Source organism: Vombatus ursinus, unplaced genomic scaffold (assembly GCF_900497805.2).
Source record: "Vombatus ursinus unplaced genomic scaffold, bare-nosed wombat genome assembly UNPS02014770.1, whole genome shotgun sequence".
In the NCBI taxonomy this organism is placed as follows: Eukaryota; Metazoa; Chordata; class Mammalia; order Diprotodontia; family Vombatidae; genus Vombatus; species Vombatus ursinus.
This window is the reverse complement of record NW_020954548.1, coordinates 6,262,569-6,281,157: the sequence shown is the minus strand read 5'-3', so window position 1 is coordinate 6,281,157 and position 18,589 is coordinate 6,262,569.

Below are 18,589 nucleotides of genomic sequence, written 5' to 3'. Positions count from 1 at the left end.
CTCCCATGATGGGAGAACCAAAATACTAAAAATGAATGGCAAAAATTATGATGCTTTTGAAAAGATTCCAAATAAGATGACACATGTTCCCTATGAAGTTTCATGAGTCAATTATGCATTCATGCCAGAAGGAAATGCATAGGTGTGGCCATTATTAACATGGATGCTATAAGATCTATACCCTGGGGATCTGTACCTGGACCAGTTTTGTTGAACATTTCTATGAAGAATTTGGATAAAGGTATAAATGACATGCTTATCAAATTTCAGATGACACGAAGCTGGGAGGAATACCTAAAGTGCTGGATGATAGAACTAGGATCTAAAAGAACATGACAAGCTAGAATGATGGGCCAAATTTAATTAATGTAATATGGACAAATGCAGAGTTTTACAATTGAATTAAAAAAAATTCAACTGCAGAAATATAGAATGGGGGAGGCATAGCCTAGCACCAATTCATTTAAAAAATGTCTGACAGTTTTAGAGGTTAGCAAATTTGGTATGACTGAGCTCCTAACAATAATGTTTGATTGCATTAATAGAGCCTTATTACATATAACAAGGGAGTGGATAATTCCATTGAACTTTGCTGTGACCAAAACATGAAGTATTCAGTGGCTCTGGAGATAGACAAAGGCTTAGGTACAGATTCCATCTCTGCCATTTACTACTTTTGCGACCTGGGGTAAGTCACATCACCTCACTAAGCCTCATTTCTTCATCTCTAAAATGAGGGAAATGAGCTGGTAGCCAAGAAAGTGCCACCAGCCTGGTTGGGAGGCTCAAATTCAATAGCATATAAGCTCCTTGAAAGACTAGATTGATTTTTTTTTCTTTGCCAGTGCCTGGAACAGTGCAGCGCTCATAGTGGATGATTACATACCACACAATGATCAATTGAAAGACTAAGAAATGTTAGTCTGAAAAAGAGAAGATAAATAAGTAATTTAATTATTCTCTTCAAAGATTTGAAAGGCTATGTCATGAAAAAAGGATTGGACTTGTTTTTCTTGGCCCTACAGAGGAAAACTAAAAACAAAAGATAGAAATCATAAAAGAAATAGATTTCAGCTCAACGTAAGGAAAACCATCCTACAAATTGTTGTTAATTGTTCAGTCATATCCTGATGTGGTGGTGATCATCCGTTTGTGATGCTGCATTAGGTTTTCTTGGCAGATACTGGAGTGATTTGCCAGTTTCTTCTCTAGTGGATTAAACAAACAGAAGTTGAATGACTTTCCCAGGGTCACACAGGTAGTGAGTGTCTTAGGCTAGTTTTGAACTCAGATATTTCTGACTCCAGGCTCCGCATGCTATCTACTGAGCCACCTACCTGCCTATAGATAGACCTGTCTAAAAGTATAATGAGCTGCTTTAGGAAGAACTGAATCAGTAGAGTTGTCTCCCATGCCTGGAATGCTCTCCCTCTTCCACTCTGATTATTAACCTCACTGGCTTCCTTTAAGTGACAACTAAAATCCTACCTTCTACAGGAAACCTTCCCTAACCCCTCTTAATTTCAGTGCTTTCCATCTTTTAATTTTTTCCTATTTAACCTGTATTTCGCTTGTTTTTTTTTTATTTGTTTGCAAGTTATCTCCTCCATTAGATTGTAAGATCCTTGAGGTCAGGGATTACCTTTTGCCTCTTTTTGTATTCTCAGCACTTAGCACAGTGTTTGGCATGTAATAGGTTCCTTAATAAATATTTATTGATTGATTGGAGTTCTTTAAATGAAGGCTAGATTGTCAATCATCCTAATTGTTGTAGTGTGGACTCCTGTTAAGGAGTCCTGAAAGACCTGAAAAGAACCAGCACATTTGGATAGATTCTCTATGGAGTAATCACTGGAAGACAAAAACTAAAATAAGCAGGACAAAAAGTATATACAGAGACTTCCATCATCATAATTGGAGTGAGTGCTTGGGTTTATCAAGTAGATCTTAAGAGATAATGATCTCCTACCTCTTTTCAAAGCAACAATATGCTTATCTTTCTACCTTGAAAGATATTTATTTGCTAGCTTAATTAAGAACTTAATCCTTAACTACAAGTGATAGTACTTGGTACTATCAACTGAATAGCATGTTTGAAAATACTTTCTTTTACTTAGTAATAAATTTCTGCCAGTTCATAATTACAGTTAGGGAACATAGTAAATGTTTTTTGACTGATGGATTGACATATTGAGAGTTTCACAAAACAATGAGAACAATTGGTATAACATTAATCATTAGACCTTTATTTACAATGCATTTTAATCAACTAATTAAAAAAAAACGTTTATTAAGTATTTACTATGTGCCAGGCGCAGCACTAAGCACCAGGGATAGAAAGAAAAGCCGAAAAAGAGTCTCTGCTAGTGTAGTGCCTGCCCATTTGCAGGATGGTGCTTGGGGTCCTACCTGTGGAATTGCTCCTGCGGGGTGGGGGGTTCTAGGAAATTATTGTCAAAGTGGAGGGGGTGGTGCGTGCAGTATTATCAGTGAAGTAGGAGGTATTGAGAGGATTGTCTGTAGGGCAGTACCAGATAGGCAATGTCTGGTGGGAAGGATGGAGAAGGGGTGCCTAACAGCATGCCCAGGTGTTGCCCCCTGGTATATCACTGCCTTTGAGGAGGGCAATGCCTGTGGAAATGCTTTTGGTGGGTCCAAGAGACCATACATTCAGGAATTTCTTCAGGAACTGCTGCCTTCCAATGTGGTATAGGAGAAGGGCAGTGCCTGCTGTGTTTGGTGAGGTTAGGGGGAGGGGAATGCTTGCATTCCTGCCTGGGGCAATCATTAATGGTTTTTGGGTGTACATGGGACATACTCCCTCACTCCAAGATGCACACACACACACCTTTTGACTTTTCTGGGTTCTCTTCAGAAAGAAATGAAAGCACAAGCTGGGGTGAAAGTGGGAGGCAAGAATGGGAAAATCAGGTGTCTTTTTTTTGTTTTGAAAATCAGGTATCTTAAGTCCATTTTATAAACACCGCAAAGGACTATCTTCTGCCACTAAAGAACATCACCCAAGGGTCAGAGTCAATCAATTTAATCTGGGACATCTAGCAATTAAAAAAAAAACCCAAACAAACAAACAAAAAACAAAAACAAAACCAAAACAAAAAAAACACAAACACATTTTTTTCAGAAATCCCTAGGAGATATATACTCCATAGGAAGAAAGATGTAAAGTCTTACCCAAAGGCTTTTTTCCATGTAAACTCATCAAATGGATCAGGGAACTCTCTTATTCAACCCCTTACATATAGATGAAGAAACTGAGTCACAGAAAGAGGTTAGGAGGGGCAGCTAGGTGGTACAGTGGATAGAGCACCGGTCCTGAAGTCAGGAGGACCTGAGTTCAAATCTGGCCTCAGACCAAACACTTGACACATACTAACTGTGTGACCTTGGGCAAGTCACTTAACCCCAATTGCCTCACCAAAAAAAAAAAAAAGAAAGAAAGAGGTTAGGTAGCATGTGCATGCATCCTTTCCTAATTTCCTATATGGATCTCTTTCTGCTATACGGTGTTACCTCTTAACTAGACTGTGAGTTCCATGAAGGCAGTTTTATTTTATGTCTCCCCCATCTTGACTCTGGGCTCTATATACAATAGGTGCTTTGTACATGTCTATTGAAATTAATTATTATTATACACTAGTCTTCACTTTCTATAATGGGCCTGCAAATAGTAATCATAACTTATTTTTTTTCTTTTAATAGATTTACACCTGCTCTACTCTCAAGAAAATATGATGCTTCTCTTCACACCTCCCCCACCCTAAGTCAGGAAGAGAGCTCAAAACATTCAACAAATCTATGCCCTCAGAAGTACCTGACTACTTATAATGTTCTGTCTGATTAATAGCAATATTAGCATTAACTGGACTTTAAGAGCATTCTGAAAAATCCCTTTGTGTCCTGATTTTACTGAAAAAATCTTGTAAACAACCTGCATCTGCTTCCTTGATATACTTCCAAAAAGACTAAATTTAAAAGTGTGGTTTATACTTCCTGTGGAAAACAGCTAGGGAATGATTTGTAAATCACTTCAGGTTGGCCAGATCGCTCTGAAAACTTCCTAGGGATCAAAGTAAACTATTGGTTTAAAAAAAATACAGGAAATGGCTCCATTCTGCTCTCTTTGATTCCTAAATCTCCTTATGAAAGGTTTTATTGTATCATGTATATCAATGGCTACAGCAATATTTAAAAGAGAACAGTGAAGTAATTCATAGATGGTCTCTAAGCTTATGACAGAGTTGTTTGCATTAAAAGCTTACAGATGGTTCAGAGAACTAAACAGTCATCATGGTTCTGTTTCTATAGGACATGTTACAGGGAGGACTAGGACATTTTCTCGTAGACTAATGCAAATTTAGAGATGGAAAGGACCTTGCTTCTTAACATGATCTAATGTTTGGGGTAAATTCAGGTATAACTCACTTTACATAGTAGGTATTTCCACGGATTACTATGTAAAATTCAAATTGTTGGTTGTTGAAGTCTTTTTGGAAATGCACAGGATTTGTCAAAAAGGCTTAGAAATGTGTAAGTGTAAGGCTGTAATGTAAATACAAGGCTAAGAGAAAAAGTGATAAGTATAAGGTCTGGATTCAATCTTTGGTGGCCCTCGAAATCAAACTCCTCAAAACTCAGTGGACTCTGGGGAGATAATATGTGTAACGTACATTTCAAGTTTAAAGCTTTACATGAAGGTTAGCTTTTCTCCTACTTTTCTCTCTCCTCCTTGTTCTTTTGTTTCTCTTCATTCTTTTACACTTCTTTTTCTTCTCCCCATTCTCCTCCTTCTTCTTAGTCTTCTTCTCAGTATTCTTTCCAGTTCTTCTCATCTTGTATTAATAGGGTTCAGATAGAAATCATCCTGAATCAGCTCATTATTGTACTTTTTTATGTCTAATATTCAGTGAACTATTGTGTATATGGATTAGATAAATGTCTTTTGTAACTGAATAAAAGTGTTGAGATGTAAGTTTATCTTCTGTAGACCCTGAAAATATCTATGATATGATGCTAACAATAGTCAGGACAATAGGAATGATGTGAACTTCATCATGTCCCCATATGATTTTGATTTCTTATGGTAGGTCTCTGCACTGTAAGACCTTGAGAGCTTAAAATTGTAATTGTTATTCATGAGGTTCTGAGACTGTTCTGTTGAAATAAAATTTTCTTTGTTTTTATTGTTTCCTTCCTCCCTCCTTTCCTCCCGTCCTCTTTTTCTTCCTCCCTTTGTACCTTTCTCCCTCCTTCCATCTTCCCTTTTTTCTTCCTTCCTTCCTTCCTTTCTTTCTTCCTCCTTTCCTATTTCTCTTCCTCCCTCTGTACCTTCCTCCATCCTTCCCTCTTTCCTTACTTCTTTCCTTCCTTCCTTCCTTCCTTCCTTCATCTCCCTATCACTCCCAGGCCAAAAATACAACAGCGACGCATGGGCCCAATTCCACTATTGATTATCATGGTAATTTTGACCTGCTCCATTTCCATTCTGGCTCAGTTTGCCCCACTTTAGGCACCTAGTAGCACCCTGTTCCTATGGTACCAGATTAGTGCCAAACTTAGTAAAGACAATTGATTGGCTTGACCCACTACAGCTCAGAACTTCCAGGCTGAAATTATCTACCAGCCTCCCCTGGTAGCAGTAATTATAGGTGTGTGCCACTATGCCCAGATGAAATAGAATTTTCTTTAAAAACTAGTAGGACCTTTAGAGACCATCTAGCTAATCTTTCATTTTGTAGGTTGTTACTAAAGCAAAGAGATTTAATTGTCTTACTCAGGATTTAATTAGGTCTTCTGACTCCTAGTCCAGTGTTATTCCTACTGCAATAGGAGACTAGACTTGTGATGACATCTCTGAGATGAGGGTACTCCCTCCATCAACGCAGTTCACTACCTTCTCTGAGACTTGAGGTCTTACAATTGCCTAGAGAACTGAGTAATGTAGTGATTTGCCTAGGGTAGTATAGCTAGTAAGTGTCCAAATCAGATCTTGAACTCAAGTCTTTCTATCTTAGAAGCCAGGTCACAATTCACTATGCTACAATGCCTTTTTACTACTAAAAGTAACTAACATTTATATAATACTTTGAGATATATGAAGTATTTTATATATGCTATTTCATTTGATATCACTGCAGAAATTAGCTAAGTGACCCTAGGCAAATCTCTTAACCCCTATGTATCTTGGTTTCCTCATTTTTAAAATGAAAGAGTTGGTCTTGACTTTTATATCCCCTATTTCCCTTACATTTCAAAATCTGTGATTCTTCCAACACTGTGAGATAAATGCTGTTACTATCATCTTCATCTTATTGATGAGGAAACTGAGAGTGAGAAAGAATGATTTATTTGATCAGGGTCACACATCTAGTAGATGAACTCAGGTTTTCTTGGCTCTAAGTGGAGCACTCTATTCTTACATAACTGCCTCACTATTCTCAGAATCAATTCAGTCACTAAAAACACAATACCATACTTCATTCTTTAGTCTCAGTATACTCTGACCAAACATCTAGGGACCAGCTTCTTAATATATCCATGCTCCTTATCATGACATACCCTGACCAATCATTTACAGAATGTGGATGGGAGTTGGAAGTCAAATAACAGCCATGAGTGGCCATGAGCCCTCAGTGTTCATTTACTACTTTTCATATTCCATGGACCTCCTCTACAATTATCCAGAATTGCTTTCCTTGTTGTGCTAGCAATAACTGCTTCTATTTGCCTCAATTTTTCCTCTCTGTTGCAGCATTCACATTCCATTACATACCATGAAACTTCTATGACACCCCACCCCCAAAGAACTGTACAAACAGGTCAAGAAATCCACCAATTGTTTAAGAACTGTATTGGAGGGCATTGACTATGAGTTTCCCTATCATCCTTCAGATCGTTGACACTATGCTTCCTCAGAGGTTGAGTAGTAAGACATAATATGGGAACACAGAGTGAGTGCAACATCCTCCAAACCTCTTTCAAACTTATGAAGGAATTTTCTCTGTGACTTCATACAAATTTAGCATATCAGATATAGGACCCAGAATCTGTGTGTGTGTGTGTGTGTGTGTGTGTTAAAACCTGAACAAACATAATTAAAGTTTGTTTTGATTAAAGTTGTTATGACTTCTAAAAAATCATGGCCTTCAGATAACACCAAACCTATAGTGTTGCCTGAATCAAGATAGTGAAGAATTGAAACAACCCTGTGAACAATGAAAGATGGGGCCCTAAATCCCTGAAAAAGACTTCAGTTTTGGACTAACAGGTACATCAGACACAACCAACTCTTCCCAGAACTTACTGTATTCTACCTTCTCTTCAAGTGCTCATCTCCCAACCTGACTCCTCCTTCCTACTACCCTTTGGTTCTTAAGAAACCCTGATACTGATCTTGTCTGGCCTTAGATTCCTATTATATCTTCTTTTTGTCTCCCCAAAACATTGCCCTTCTACAACTTTTTCTATTGCTCTAATCACAAATGTACTGACACTGCTTCTGGGAAAAAATTCAATTCAAATCAATTCTATTAAGTCCAATTTAACAAGTATTTCTTAAGCCCCGATGTGTTCAAGGTGCTGTCTTAGACATTATAGCTACAAAGATGGATATGAAAAATACAATCTGCTTTCAAGGATTTTACAGTCTACAGTCACTAACCATATGACTCTGGGGAAGTCACTTAACATTTGTTTGACTCAGTTTCCTAAACAGTAAAATGGGAATAATAAAAGAACCTATTCCCAGAGTTGTTGCAAAGATCAAATGAGATGATATTTGTAAAGTTCTTAGTATAGTGCCTTACACATAGTAAGTATGATATAAATGTTAGGTATTGATAATAATAAATCACAACATAGCAGAAAAAGCCTTGGAATATTGACCCAGTTCATAAATTTGCATTCTAACTCTGTCTCTGTCCCTTACTTTGTGACCTTAGGAAAATCATTTTCCTTCTTAATGGCATTGCTTTTTCCTCTGTAAAATGAGAGTGTTGGAGTAGATGAACTTTAAGATCACTTCTATCTCTAAAGTTCAGCAATTCCATGAAGAATGAGTTGGTACCTTGTTTAAAAAAAAAAGAGGGCAGCTAAGTGGCACAGTGGATAGAGTGCCAGGACTGGAGTCACAAAGATCTAAGTTCAAATGGGGCCTCAGAAACTCACTAGTTGTATGACCCTGGGCAAATCACTTGACCTCTGTTTGCCTTAATTCACTGGAGAAGGAAATGGCAAAGCCCTCCAGTATCTTTGCCAAGAATACCACAAATGGAATCACAAAGAATCAGTAACAACTGAACAACAACAACAAAAACCCAAACCCTTAAAATCAGCCAAAACTGGTTAAGACAAAGAGTGAAATATTCTGCATTTGCTTGGAGCTAAACTCAAACCCTTCCTGGTGCATGGAGAGAAGGAGTAGGGACTCCATTACTGCTACAAATATGTCAGCATTGGATCTCAAAACCAATCTAATGTAGTCCCTAGGGCATCTCTTTTTCAACCAAGAAGATGTTAGGTGTTTCTCTGTGGACTGACTCTTAACTGGAAACTAAATGAAAGCTTTAAATTCTCTTCTCCATCTTCTAACTCCCACACTCACCCCAACATAATGCTGTATTATGAAAAGAAGAAAAATCTTCTTGGCAGGACTAGCTGCCTTCATCTCCAAGCTTTTCCACAAAATCTATGTCTGATCTCAGGCCATCTCTTTCTGATCTCAGTCTCTTAGGGGGATGGGACTGATGTATGTCATTAATTATAGACAATTAACAGGAATTAAGGGAAAGAATACTCTTGGGGAAATAAAGTTTGGTCTGTCTTGAGTGAAAGAGAGTGAATAGAGTACTGTCTGGATTGAGTCAAAGTTCACAGGGTAACCAAATTTAAGAGTTAGGCAGGAGTTGGAAGGAGTTTGTAGCAATGGTCCAAAGTCAAAACAGTCAAGAAAGAGTATCAGGGGAATATGGTACAAAGGGAGCAGTAGGCATAGACAAAATGACATTTTTCTTTCATGTAACTTTTCTGCCAAACATGTTTTTATTTTAATGGTGCTATGCAGTTAGCCAGATTATTAACTCCTTGAAAGACTATTAAAAAAGTCTCCCACAATCCTTGGCATGGGACCCTGCACATAGTAGGCAATTACTCTATAAATATTTATTAATTTTCTTTCATTGGAAAATGAACAAAAGTAATTAATTCTCTGCTGTTCTACTCATGTTGTTCTTATTTTAAATAATATAGGTTACCTTTCAAACACCTATTACCCACAATCATAAAGGCTACCCATATTGCTTTAAAATACAATATTAAGAATTTAAAAATATCACTTCATATGTAGGACATCCTCTATGTCCAAATATTTATGATTCACCATTTCCAAATTTTCATATTTAACATTGATGTTGGCAATTAGCATAGGGTAATGGACAGAATGTTGGATTTGCAGTCAGAGGACCTGGGATTGAATCCAAACTCTGTCAAATGCTACTTATATGACCTTGATTAAGTCACAGCCTCTCTGGGTTTCAAAGTTCTCATGTGAAAAATTAGTGTCAGATTAGATTACCTCTAAGGTCCCTTCCAGCTCTAAATCTATGATCCTATCACCATTTTTGAGGGTAAGGACCAAGTTCTACTCTTTCTGCTCACATATTCTTTTCCTGAAGTCTATGAATCACTTTCAAAAGTGAAGACAGAGAAAGTCAGAGTGGAGGATGATTACAACTGAGTGTAGATTCCTTTTTTTTCATTTTAAAAGTTAGAATATTTCAGTATTAGAGGAGACTTCAGTGCCCATCTAACCAAGAATCCATCCCTTCACCATATCTGACATGTGATTATCTAGTCTATTCTTGAGGACTTTCAGTGAAAATTAACCTAGTACCGCTGGAGGCAGCCAATAACATTTTCAGAAAGCTCTAATTGTTTGAATTTTTTTTTTTACATTAAGCCTAAATTGGTCTTTGTAATTTGTTGTCCTTATTCCTAGTTCTAGTTCTGTTCTCTGGTACTGAGTTGAATGCATATGACTTCTCATCAAGACAGCCCTTCAAAACCTTGAAGACAGAGACAGTTACCATGCATACACAAATGTCCCTGCCCTTGCCATGGTCTTCTACAGGCTGTATATTCTCTAGTGCTCATGTGCCATAATCTCAAGACTCTTAACCATAGTGGGTGCTTTCCTGTTAATATTATACTGCTATATATCTTCAGCCTAATATGTAGCTCCTTAAACTGAATACATATGACTTTGAACACTATGTATCTCTTTATGTAGCCTAATACAGCATTCATTTTTGGCTGCCATATTACTCTCTTGATTCATCTTCAGTTTGCAGTCTACTAAAACTCTTTGATCTCTTTCAGACCACCTGCTGTGTAGCCATACCTCTTTTTTCTTGTACCTGCGAAAATGCTTCCTATGAGTAAGACTTTCTATTTATTCTTAGGTCTCTCAAATCCAGGCATTTTCACATGCTCTTCACCATGCCTCTATTTTTCTCCCTCTTCCTTTCCGCCTTCTAGCTTCCTTGGCTTCCCTCAAGTTTCAAGTCTTCCCTCAAGCTTAAATATCACCTTCTGTAAGAAGCCTTTCTCCATTCCCCTTAAGGTTAGTACATTAATTGTTGATTATTTCTAGTAATCTGTTGGTTATCACCATTTTATCTCATATATATCTTGCTTCTAAGTAGTTACTTGCATATTCTCTCCCTCATTAGACTGTAAGGTTCTCAAGAGAAGAACTGTCTTTTGCCTTTTTTATTTCTCCAGAACTTATCACAGTGTCTGGAACATAATAGTCACTTAAAACATGCTTGTTGACACTCTGATACCTATAAAATTTTATCTTTTTAGATTCAATCCAATGTTCCAAAATATCAAGATCTTTTTTCAAATACTACCACTTTTTTTTAAGCTATTCCTCCCAGTTTTATCTGCTAATTTTAAAAGTGTTGCATCTATGCCTCTAACCAAGTCATTGATTAAGTTTTTAAATAGTGCTGGGTTGAGCTTAGATCCTAAGGATACACAATTCTTTATCAGACATGTGTTTGCCAAAAGTGTTTGCCATGGTTTTATGGGTAGATACCATAATGAGCCATGTCAAAGAAGGGTTACCTATAGATCAGGAGTTTGTAGCATGAGGTCCATGAACTTTTAAAAATATTTTGTATTTCAATAGAATTGGTTTCCTTTGTGATCATATGTATTTTATTTTATGCATATAAACACATGATTCTTAGCCTTAGGCTAAGAACATAGCTTGTCCAAATATTAGTATAGTACCTGGTACAAAGTCAGACCTTAATAAATACTTTTTGTCATTGTTATTTTCAATGATCATAAAGGTTGTGTTAGTGGGGATGGTGATGATGATGATGATAATGATGGTGAAGTCATCTTGATGCTGGATTTAGAGTCAGAAGACATTTTAAATCTTGACTATGCCACATGCTACTTTTATGACATTGTTCAAATCACTTAATCATTCTCAACCTCAATTTCTTCACTTGTGAAATAAGGGAGTTGGATTAGATGAATCCTAAATTCCCTTTCAATTCTAAATCTATGATACAAAAGTGTTTGAATTTAGTACCTACGCAGTAAAAACCAAACTAATGAATAATGATTATTATGACAAATTACTACAGGTTATGAATAAGAAAACTAGAGATCTTGACTATCAATCATTCAATTAAGAGATGTTTAAGAGCATTTATTAAATGCCCACTTCATGGGGCAGCTAGGTGGAGCAGTGGATAGAGCACCGGCCCTGAACTCAGGAGGACCTGAGTTCAAATCCGGCCTTAGACCCAACACTTGATACATACTAGCTGTGTGACCTTGGGCAAGTCACTTAACCCTGATTGCCTCACTAAAAAAAAATTCCTGCTTCATGCTAAGTATGATGCTAGGTGATGGGTATATGTATACATATATAGATATAGATAGATAGATATACAAAGATTGAGATGATCTCAACTTGTGGGTATGTGCACATATATGTATATGCACATCAAAGAAATTTTGAGAAAAGGTTGATGAAATTAAATTTATTTTCATACAAAAACATCATAAATATTAATTTTTAATTACACAATTCAACATTTAATGTTTTTGGAAGGAAATATCATTAGCCTTAAAACTTACTCATGGAACTCTTATTCACATGACATAGAAAACCTAAGTTTCACATTTTACAGTTTGGGAAATTAAGATTCAGACTTTTACTTTAAGCAGTTGATTCCATTAAGTTAAATATAAAAGACCTTTGATTTGATGTAGATTGTAACCCATCTACAACTTATGACTGTAGACAGCTACCTGAGACACAGAGATGTTAAATAAGTTGTATATCTTGCCCATAAGTCATCAGTATTATCAAAATGAGGAATTGAACTCAGGTGTTCCTGATCTCAAGCCTAGCAGTCTACCCTGTATACCATGCTGACTTTCAGGGAGGCATAGCATTTAAACAAAACAAAACAAAACAAAACAAAAAAACTTTTCTAAGCAAAGCACTAAAATGAAATGTAGGTACAAAGTTGTATCTTTAATTTTAGAATTGGCATACCCACCTTCACATGACAGGATGATAGGTTCTGGATATCAGAGCTAAAACATATACTTGATGACAACCATGTTACACAAGATTCATTTCCTTGCTTCCTTCTTGTTATTCTAACAAAAGAATAGATTGTCTCATTATATGTCAATCACTTGGCAACTGAATGGGAAAGAAGTATGTTGAATATCACCAGATAGACCTCCTCATGTTGGCCCTGGACCACAAATATAAGAAGAGACAGATTTTTGCATTAAAAGAAAATTAACAGGATATAAACCAGGATGCAAGATTAGGCAATCTACTTCTAATTAGAGGAAAGATTAGGGACGTTCTGAGTTGTGAGGGAGATGAATAAGCTTTGAGAGTTAGGAGCAGGGAGAGCAAAAAGGTGCAATTCCCTGAAATCAGAAAGAAAATTAAAAAAAAAAGTTTTCCATTCTGTCCCACACCCCAGTCTCTGTATTCAATCAAAGGAACAAGGAAATAGTAACTGACTGACCAGTACGAGGTCAGTTTTCAGATGAGACATATGGGTTGCTTGAGATGTATAATTGTGAGAAATTCCTTGCACCATTCTTCAGATCTGACTGGATTTTTGATCAGCATAATCTAGATTCTTAGTTAAGGATCTCTAAGTAATAGGTAGAGTTGGTCCAGCTTCCCAGCCATGCCAGGCTAGGTTAAAATAATGCCAAAAAGTTTTCTCACAATTCCCTTTAATTGAATAAAGTTTTCTCATAAGACAGACATTGGATTAGAGCCATAATTGAATAGAAAGGGAACTGTGTTAGATCCAGAATTGAATCACAAGATGGAGTCAGTGCTGTTCACTCAATTTCTGTAATTCTTTCACTTTCTCATTCATTTTCATGGAATACAGTACCACAATTAACTTTGTTCCTGTGTTTAAAGGCCACAGACTAACATTTGGAAGTTTGCCCAATTTTAGGGACATCCAGACTTCAACTAGAAATTTCTTGTGTTCTAGAAATTACTATCAAGGTGTTAACTATGAGTTCTGTGGGTCTTTTAAGATCTGTCCAATATTGCTGTAGCATTTACAAGAAGAAAAGCCTGTTTTCTAGGGTCTTTTCTGTATTGATTCAGCTGAAGAAGAAGGAGGAGGAGAATGTATTTCAAATAGTTCAGATTAAGGATAGAGAAAGTGTATTACCTAACCAACTTCTGCAATAGAAGTTGGCTTCAAAGGAATATAATACACTTAAGAATGAAATTCTGATGACTCAGAGTATTATGTTGAGAAAGGGAAGGGTAAATTATCTAACAAAACCAATGTAACTACAAAGGGAACTCATCGACAAACTATTTTTTTAATGAGAAGAAACACATAAGAAGGTGGAATCAAAAGCAGGTTACTGAGGATAACTAAATAACTGTGACATAGTGCTGTGAGAATAATGGACTTATGTCAGAAACATTAACACAGGAAATTAACTGAGGCTTGTGACAAAATTCCAAGCACAAAAAAATGGTTCTATCTTTTTCTATCATGTAGCTTTCTGTCCATTCATTCATTCATTCATTTCCCAGTTACATCCCTTTAACTTTTACTTATTTTTAATTTTTACAAGTAACAAATTAAAAAAAAAATCTATCCCTTCCCCATCCCCCATACAATTGAGAAAAAGAGAAACTACGCATCATCCTGAAGGTGTTTAAGGATGTAACTATAAGGAAGTCAGAAAAAAGATGAAGGTTTTATATATATATATATGTACACACATACACATACATACATATATATACACACATGCATTATGTATATATGTATATTTATATATACACACATATTATGTATGTATGTATACACACATATTATGTATATATATAATATACATACACAAATGTATATGCATGCATACATATATACATACTTACATATATATACATATATAAAATGATAGACATTTTTAATGGATCATAAGTTGCATCGAAAATTAACAAGGAGAGTGAGCTGGATTGTCTATGGGGAATTTCAAAGCTATTTTAATGAAACCGAATTTCACTTTGAAGCAAACGAGCATATTTTTAATACCAATATACTACCTGCATTGTTGGTGACTGCAAGCTCAAAACAGTCAATTAAAAGGTATTGGACAAGTTAATGCTAAGTGTGACCAAGCCACTACCCTAAAATAAATAAGGAATTATAAAGGAAGACAAGAGTTAAAGATGCCATAGAAGAAAATATGATAAAATATAGTTTACTTTTCATGTGATGAAAATGAGGGATAAATAACAGATATCTCACAGAGCTCACCGTTGTCTTCACAGTGTCAAAAGAAATTCAGGAAGGCTCTCAGTGAGTTGGATAGACCCCTCTCTCATTAATGGGAAGACATGGTCAAGAGTCACCCAGTCTGAGTGGGCTTGGCTGGGTGGCAATTTGCATTGTTGGAGGGAATGTTCAAATCAATGAGGTCACAGATCCATTTGAGTGTTAGGCAGAACCTTTTAACAATTAGAACTCTCAGAAAATCTGGAAACCAAACTGAATGTCCGTCAGTTGAGGAATGGCTTAACAATCTGTGGTATGTGAATACAATAGACTATTAATGCATTATGAGAATTGCACACGAAGAATTCATTGAAACATGGAAATACTTGTGTGATTTGACACTGAATGAAGAAAGTAAAAACAGGAATACAATTGACATGATGACTACAAAAATGTCAACAAAACAACACTCAAAAGGCTGCCAAAGCCAGACTAATTGAAGTGACCAGTCTTGGTAACGGAGAAGATATGATGAAACACATTTCTCTTCTCTTAGAGTGTTTGGGGAATGGATGTGAAATATTGCATATACAGTCAGGAAGGCTTCCAGTGGGTCAGGGTTGGAAATGGAATATCAAGAAATGACGTCAATGGAAAGAATGAAACGGATCAATAACACTTTAAAAAAAATAGAGCTGTCCAAAAGCAGAGCAGGGCCCTTTCCAGAAATAGTGAGTTGTCTATTACTGGAGGTCTTTCATCAGAGACTGAGTGAGCTTTTAAATGTCAGAAATGTTTATAGGGTATTCCTGTTTAGTTGTGGCTTGAACTAGATCATGCCTCTCTTCAATACTGTTATTCCCTTCTTTAGCTTGCTACAACGTCTGTTCCCTCTCCATCACTGGATGGTCAATCAAGACCATGCAGCCAACAGAGCACAAAAATCAGGCAGATCTGTTGCTAGCTGTCTGGATGATGAATGACAGCTTCATAATATTAGTGGAAAGAAGAAAAGTAAGCACTTGCTTTCACTCTACAGTTTAATGTGCTCCAGAAGTATTTGTTTGTATTTCACTGGTACAAAATGCCTGCATACGGCCCCACTCTACAGTCTCCCAAGCAGTTTTCAGTTTCACTGTTATGTGGCATTCCTTATCTCTGTCCACCTTGGCTATAACTTCAACAGCACTGGTAAGAAAAATATGAAGTCATCACCCGCAAACACACTTATTATCCTCTCATCTCTATTGTGTGTTAGAATAAAGCACGTTCACAGCAAACAAAACATGTGGTTTGATTGTGAGAGCCCCAACCACTACTTCTCAGTCTTCCGTGGGAGATTCTTGTATTTTGTGGCATTAGGTATCTGACCTTAGGTGACTTCTTTTACCTCTCTAAATCTGTTTCTTGAGATGTGAAATAAAGATAATAATACTTATGAAACTGATCTCAAAGTGTTGTTATGAGGATCCCAGGAGATGATGTCTGTAAAGTGCATTGAAAACCTTTAAGGACTGTATAAAGTCATCATCATCATCAATAACAACATCATCATCATCATCATCATCATCATTTTTTTCTTTTCCTTTTTCTCCTTTTCTTCCTCTTCCTTCTTCCTCTTTATTACTGTTTTAGGTTTCACATTTTTTTTCTACCTCATCAATGATATGAATAAAGTCAATAAGGCAACAAGCACTTACTGTATGCCAATCATTGTGCTAAGTCCTTGGCATACAAATACAAGTAGAAATAAAGACAGTCTCTGCCCTCAAGGACCTTACATTCTCATGGTGGAAGATAATACATAAAAGGAAGCTGAAAGGTGGGAGAAAATGAGAAAATCTGGAGTGTGAAACATGAAGCCTGGATTACCAACTGTGTGTGAAGCCCTTCAAAGAGAATATTTCTCTGTCTTTGTATACTCTTTATGACTTACTTGACTGAAAAAAAAATGACTTGGTGATTGACCCTCTGAAAATGAACCTATGTATTTGATGAGAGTGGCCACATGTAATCTAACCCTCCACTTGAACTTTCTTGCCCTGTTGTTTCTCTACTCTGTTGTGTACATTCTAGATGGACCTTCCCCAGTCCTCAAAGAAGTTAATCCACTCAAATTTTGTATTCTTGCCCTGGAGGTGAACTGTTTTGCTTGGTAAATGGTATAAATTTACCTTCTGGTCTGTTTCCAGTCTTCCCCAGACCAGATCATGCTCTTTATCCTGCTTTGCTATCCACCCTGCCTATTGGCCCTACTGTTCTCTATATCTTTTCATTTTCTACTATTTGTATTGGACAGAGTAATTAAGTCAATACTGCCATTTCTTTTGGAAAGGTCATGGGAATGGACTCCACTATGATAGTTCATAAGTAGTAGTAGTATTGTTTCATTACTGTGCCCAATTAAAGAGTCAGAAAGTCAAAGAGGACAGAGGAATGGGCTGAGAATCAGGTTGGAGAGCTAAATGGGATGAGGAAAATGGTCTAGTCTGGGACTAGCTAAAGGAGAACTAGTTAAATTTAAGTTTACTCACAATACTTTTGACTATCAAGATGAATATTGCAGTACCTGGCCATGTACCCTTTACTATATGTGTTGTCTCTCCTACTACAATGAGAATTCTTTGATGTCACGGAATGTCTTACTCTTGAATTTGTATCTTTAGTGCTTAGCACTTCCATAATAATTGTTTAATAAATGCTTTTAAAAAACCTAATTAATAAATTAAGCCATTCATAGGCCAAGACATTTGCAAAGACCCAGACTTAAAACCTTCCCAGCCTGATGGGAGCTACTGAATGAAGGTTTGTGCTCTGCTAGCATAATTTTTAAAAGGCCAAGGTTACCTCAGAGCTATGTTGAGGAATCAGAGAAATATTTTAGTGAAGGTGTTCATAAACTCATGGGGTTATAGATTTAGAGTCAGAAGGAACTTTAAATGTCATCTAATCCAACTCTGTCATTATATAGATGAGGAAACTGGGATCCAGAAAGGTTTATTGACTTGCCAGGTGACACATAGTAATGTTCTATTATATCTATGTACCACAATTTAACCATTTACCAATCAACTGGTATCTAATTTGTTCTCAATTCTCTGCTACTACAAAAATGCTGCTATGACTTCTTTTTGGTATCTTTGTCCTTCTAGGGAATGGACATATACTTAGCAGAAGGCTCTCTGAGTCACAAGATTAAGAGTTCTGCTCATCATGTTACAGAATGGTCTCAATTTAAAATATGTGGCACAAACCAAAAGAATTAAGTAGAACCAATTTTATCATTTAAAGGGTAGAATGGAAACTGATGGGATGGGGATGGGGATAATAGCATAGTTCTTATCATGGAGAAAAAAAAAGATTCATGGATGTCTGAGTAATGTCATGGAATATGTACCCATGACAATCAGGGTAAATCATCGTGAATAAGAAGATAACAAAACTCTTAAGTTAATTACACTTAATGACAACATGAAATAAGAATTGTGTCACACTTCACAAAGAAGAGAACTAAGCAAAGAGGATCTAAGCAATTTTCCCCAAGATTCTTCAACACATGAATTACAAGACTGGGCTGGTCATCTTATTATGGTTGAAAGAATTCTGAACTTTGAATAAGAAAAATTTGGGTTCTTCTTGCCTTTGCTACTTACTACTGGTGTCACCCTGGGTAAACTACTTCCTTTCCACATCTGTAAAATTAGAAGAATGGATTAGATAATTCTTAAGGGCTCTTCCAGCTCTAAATCTTAAGA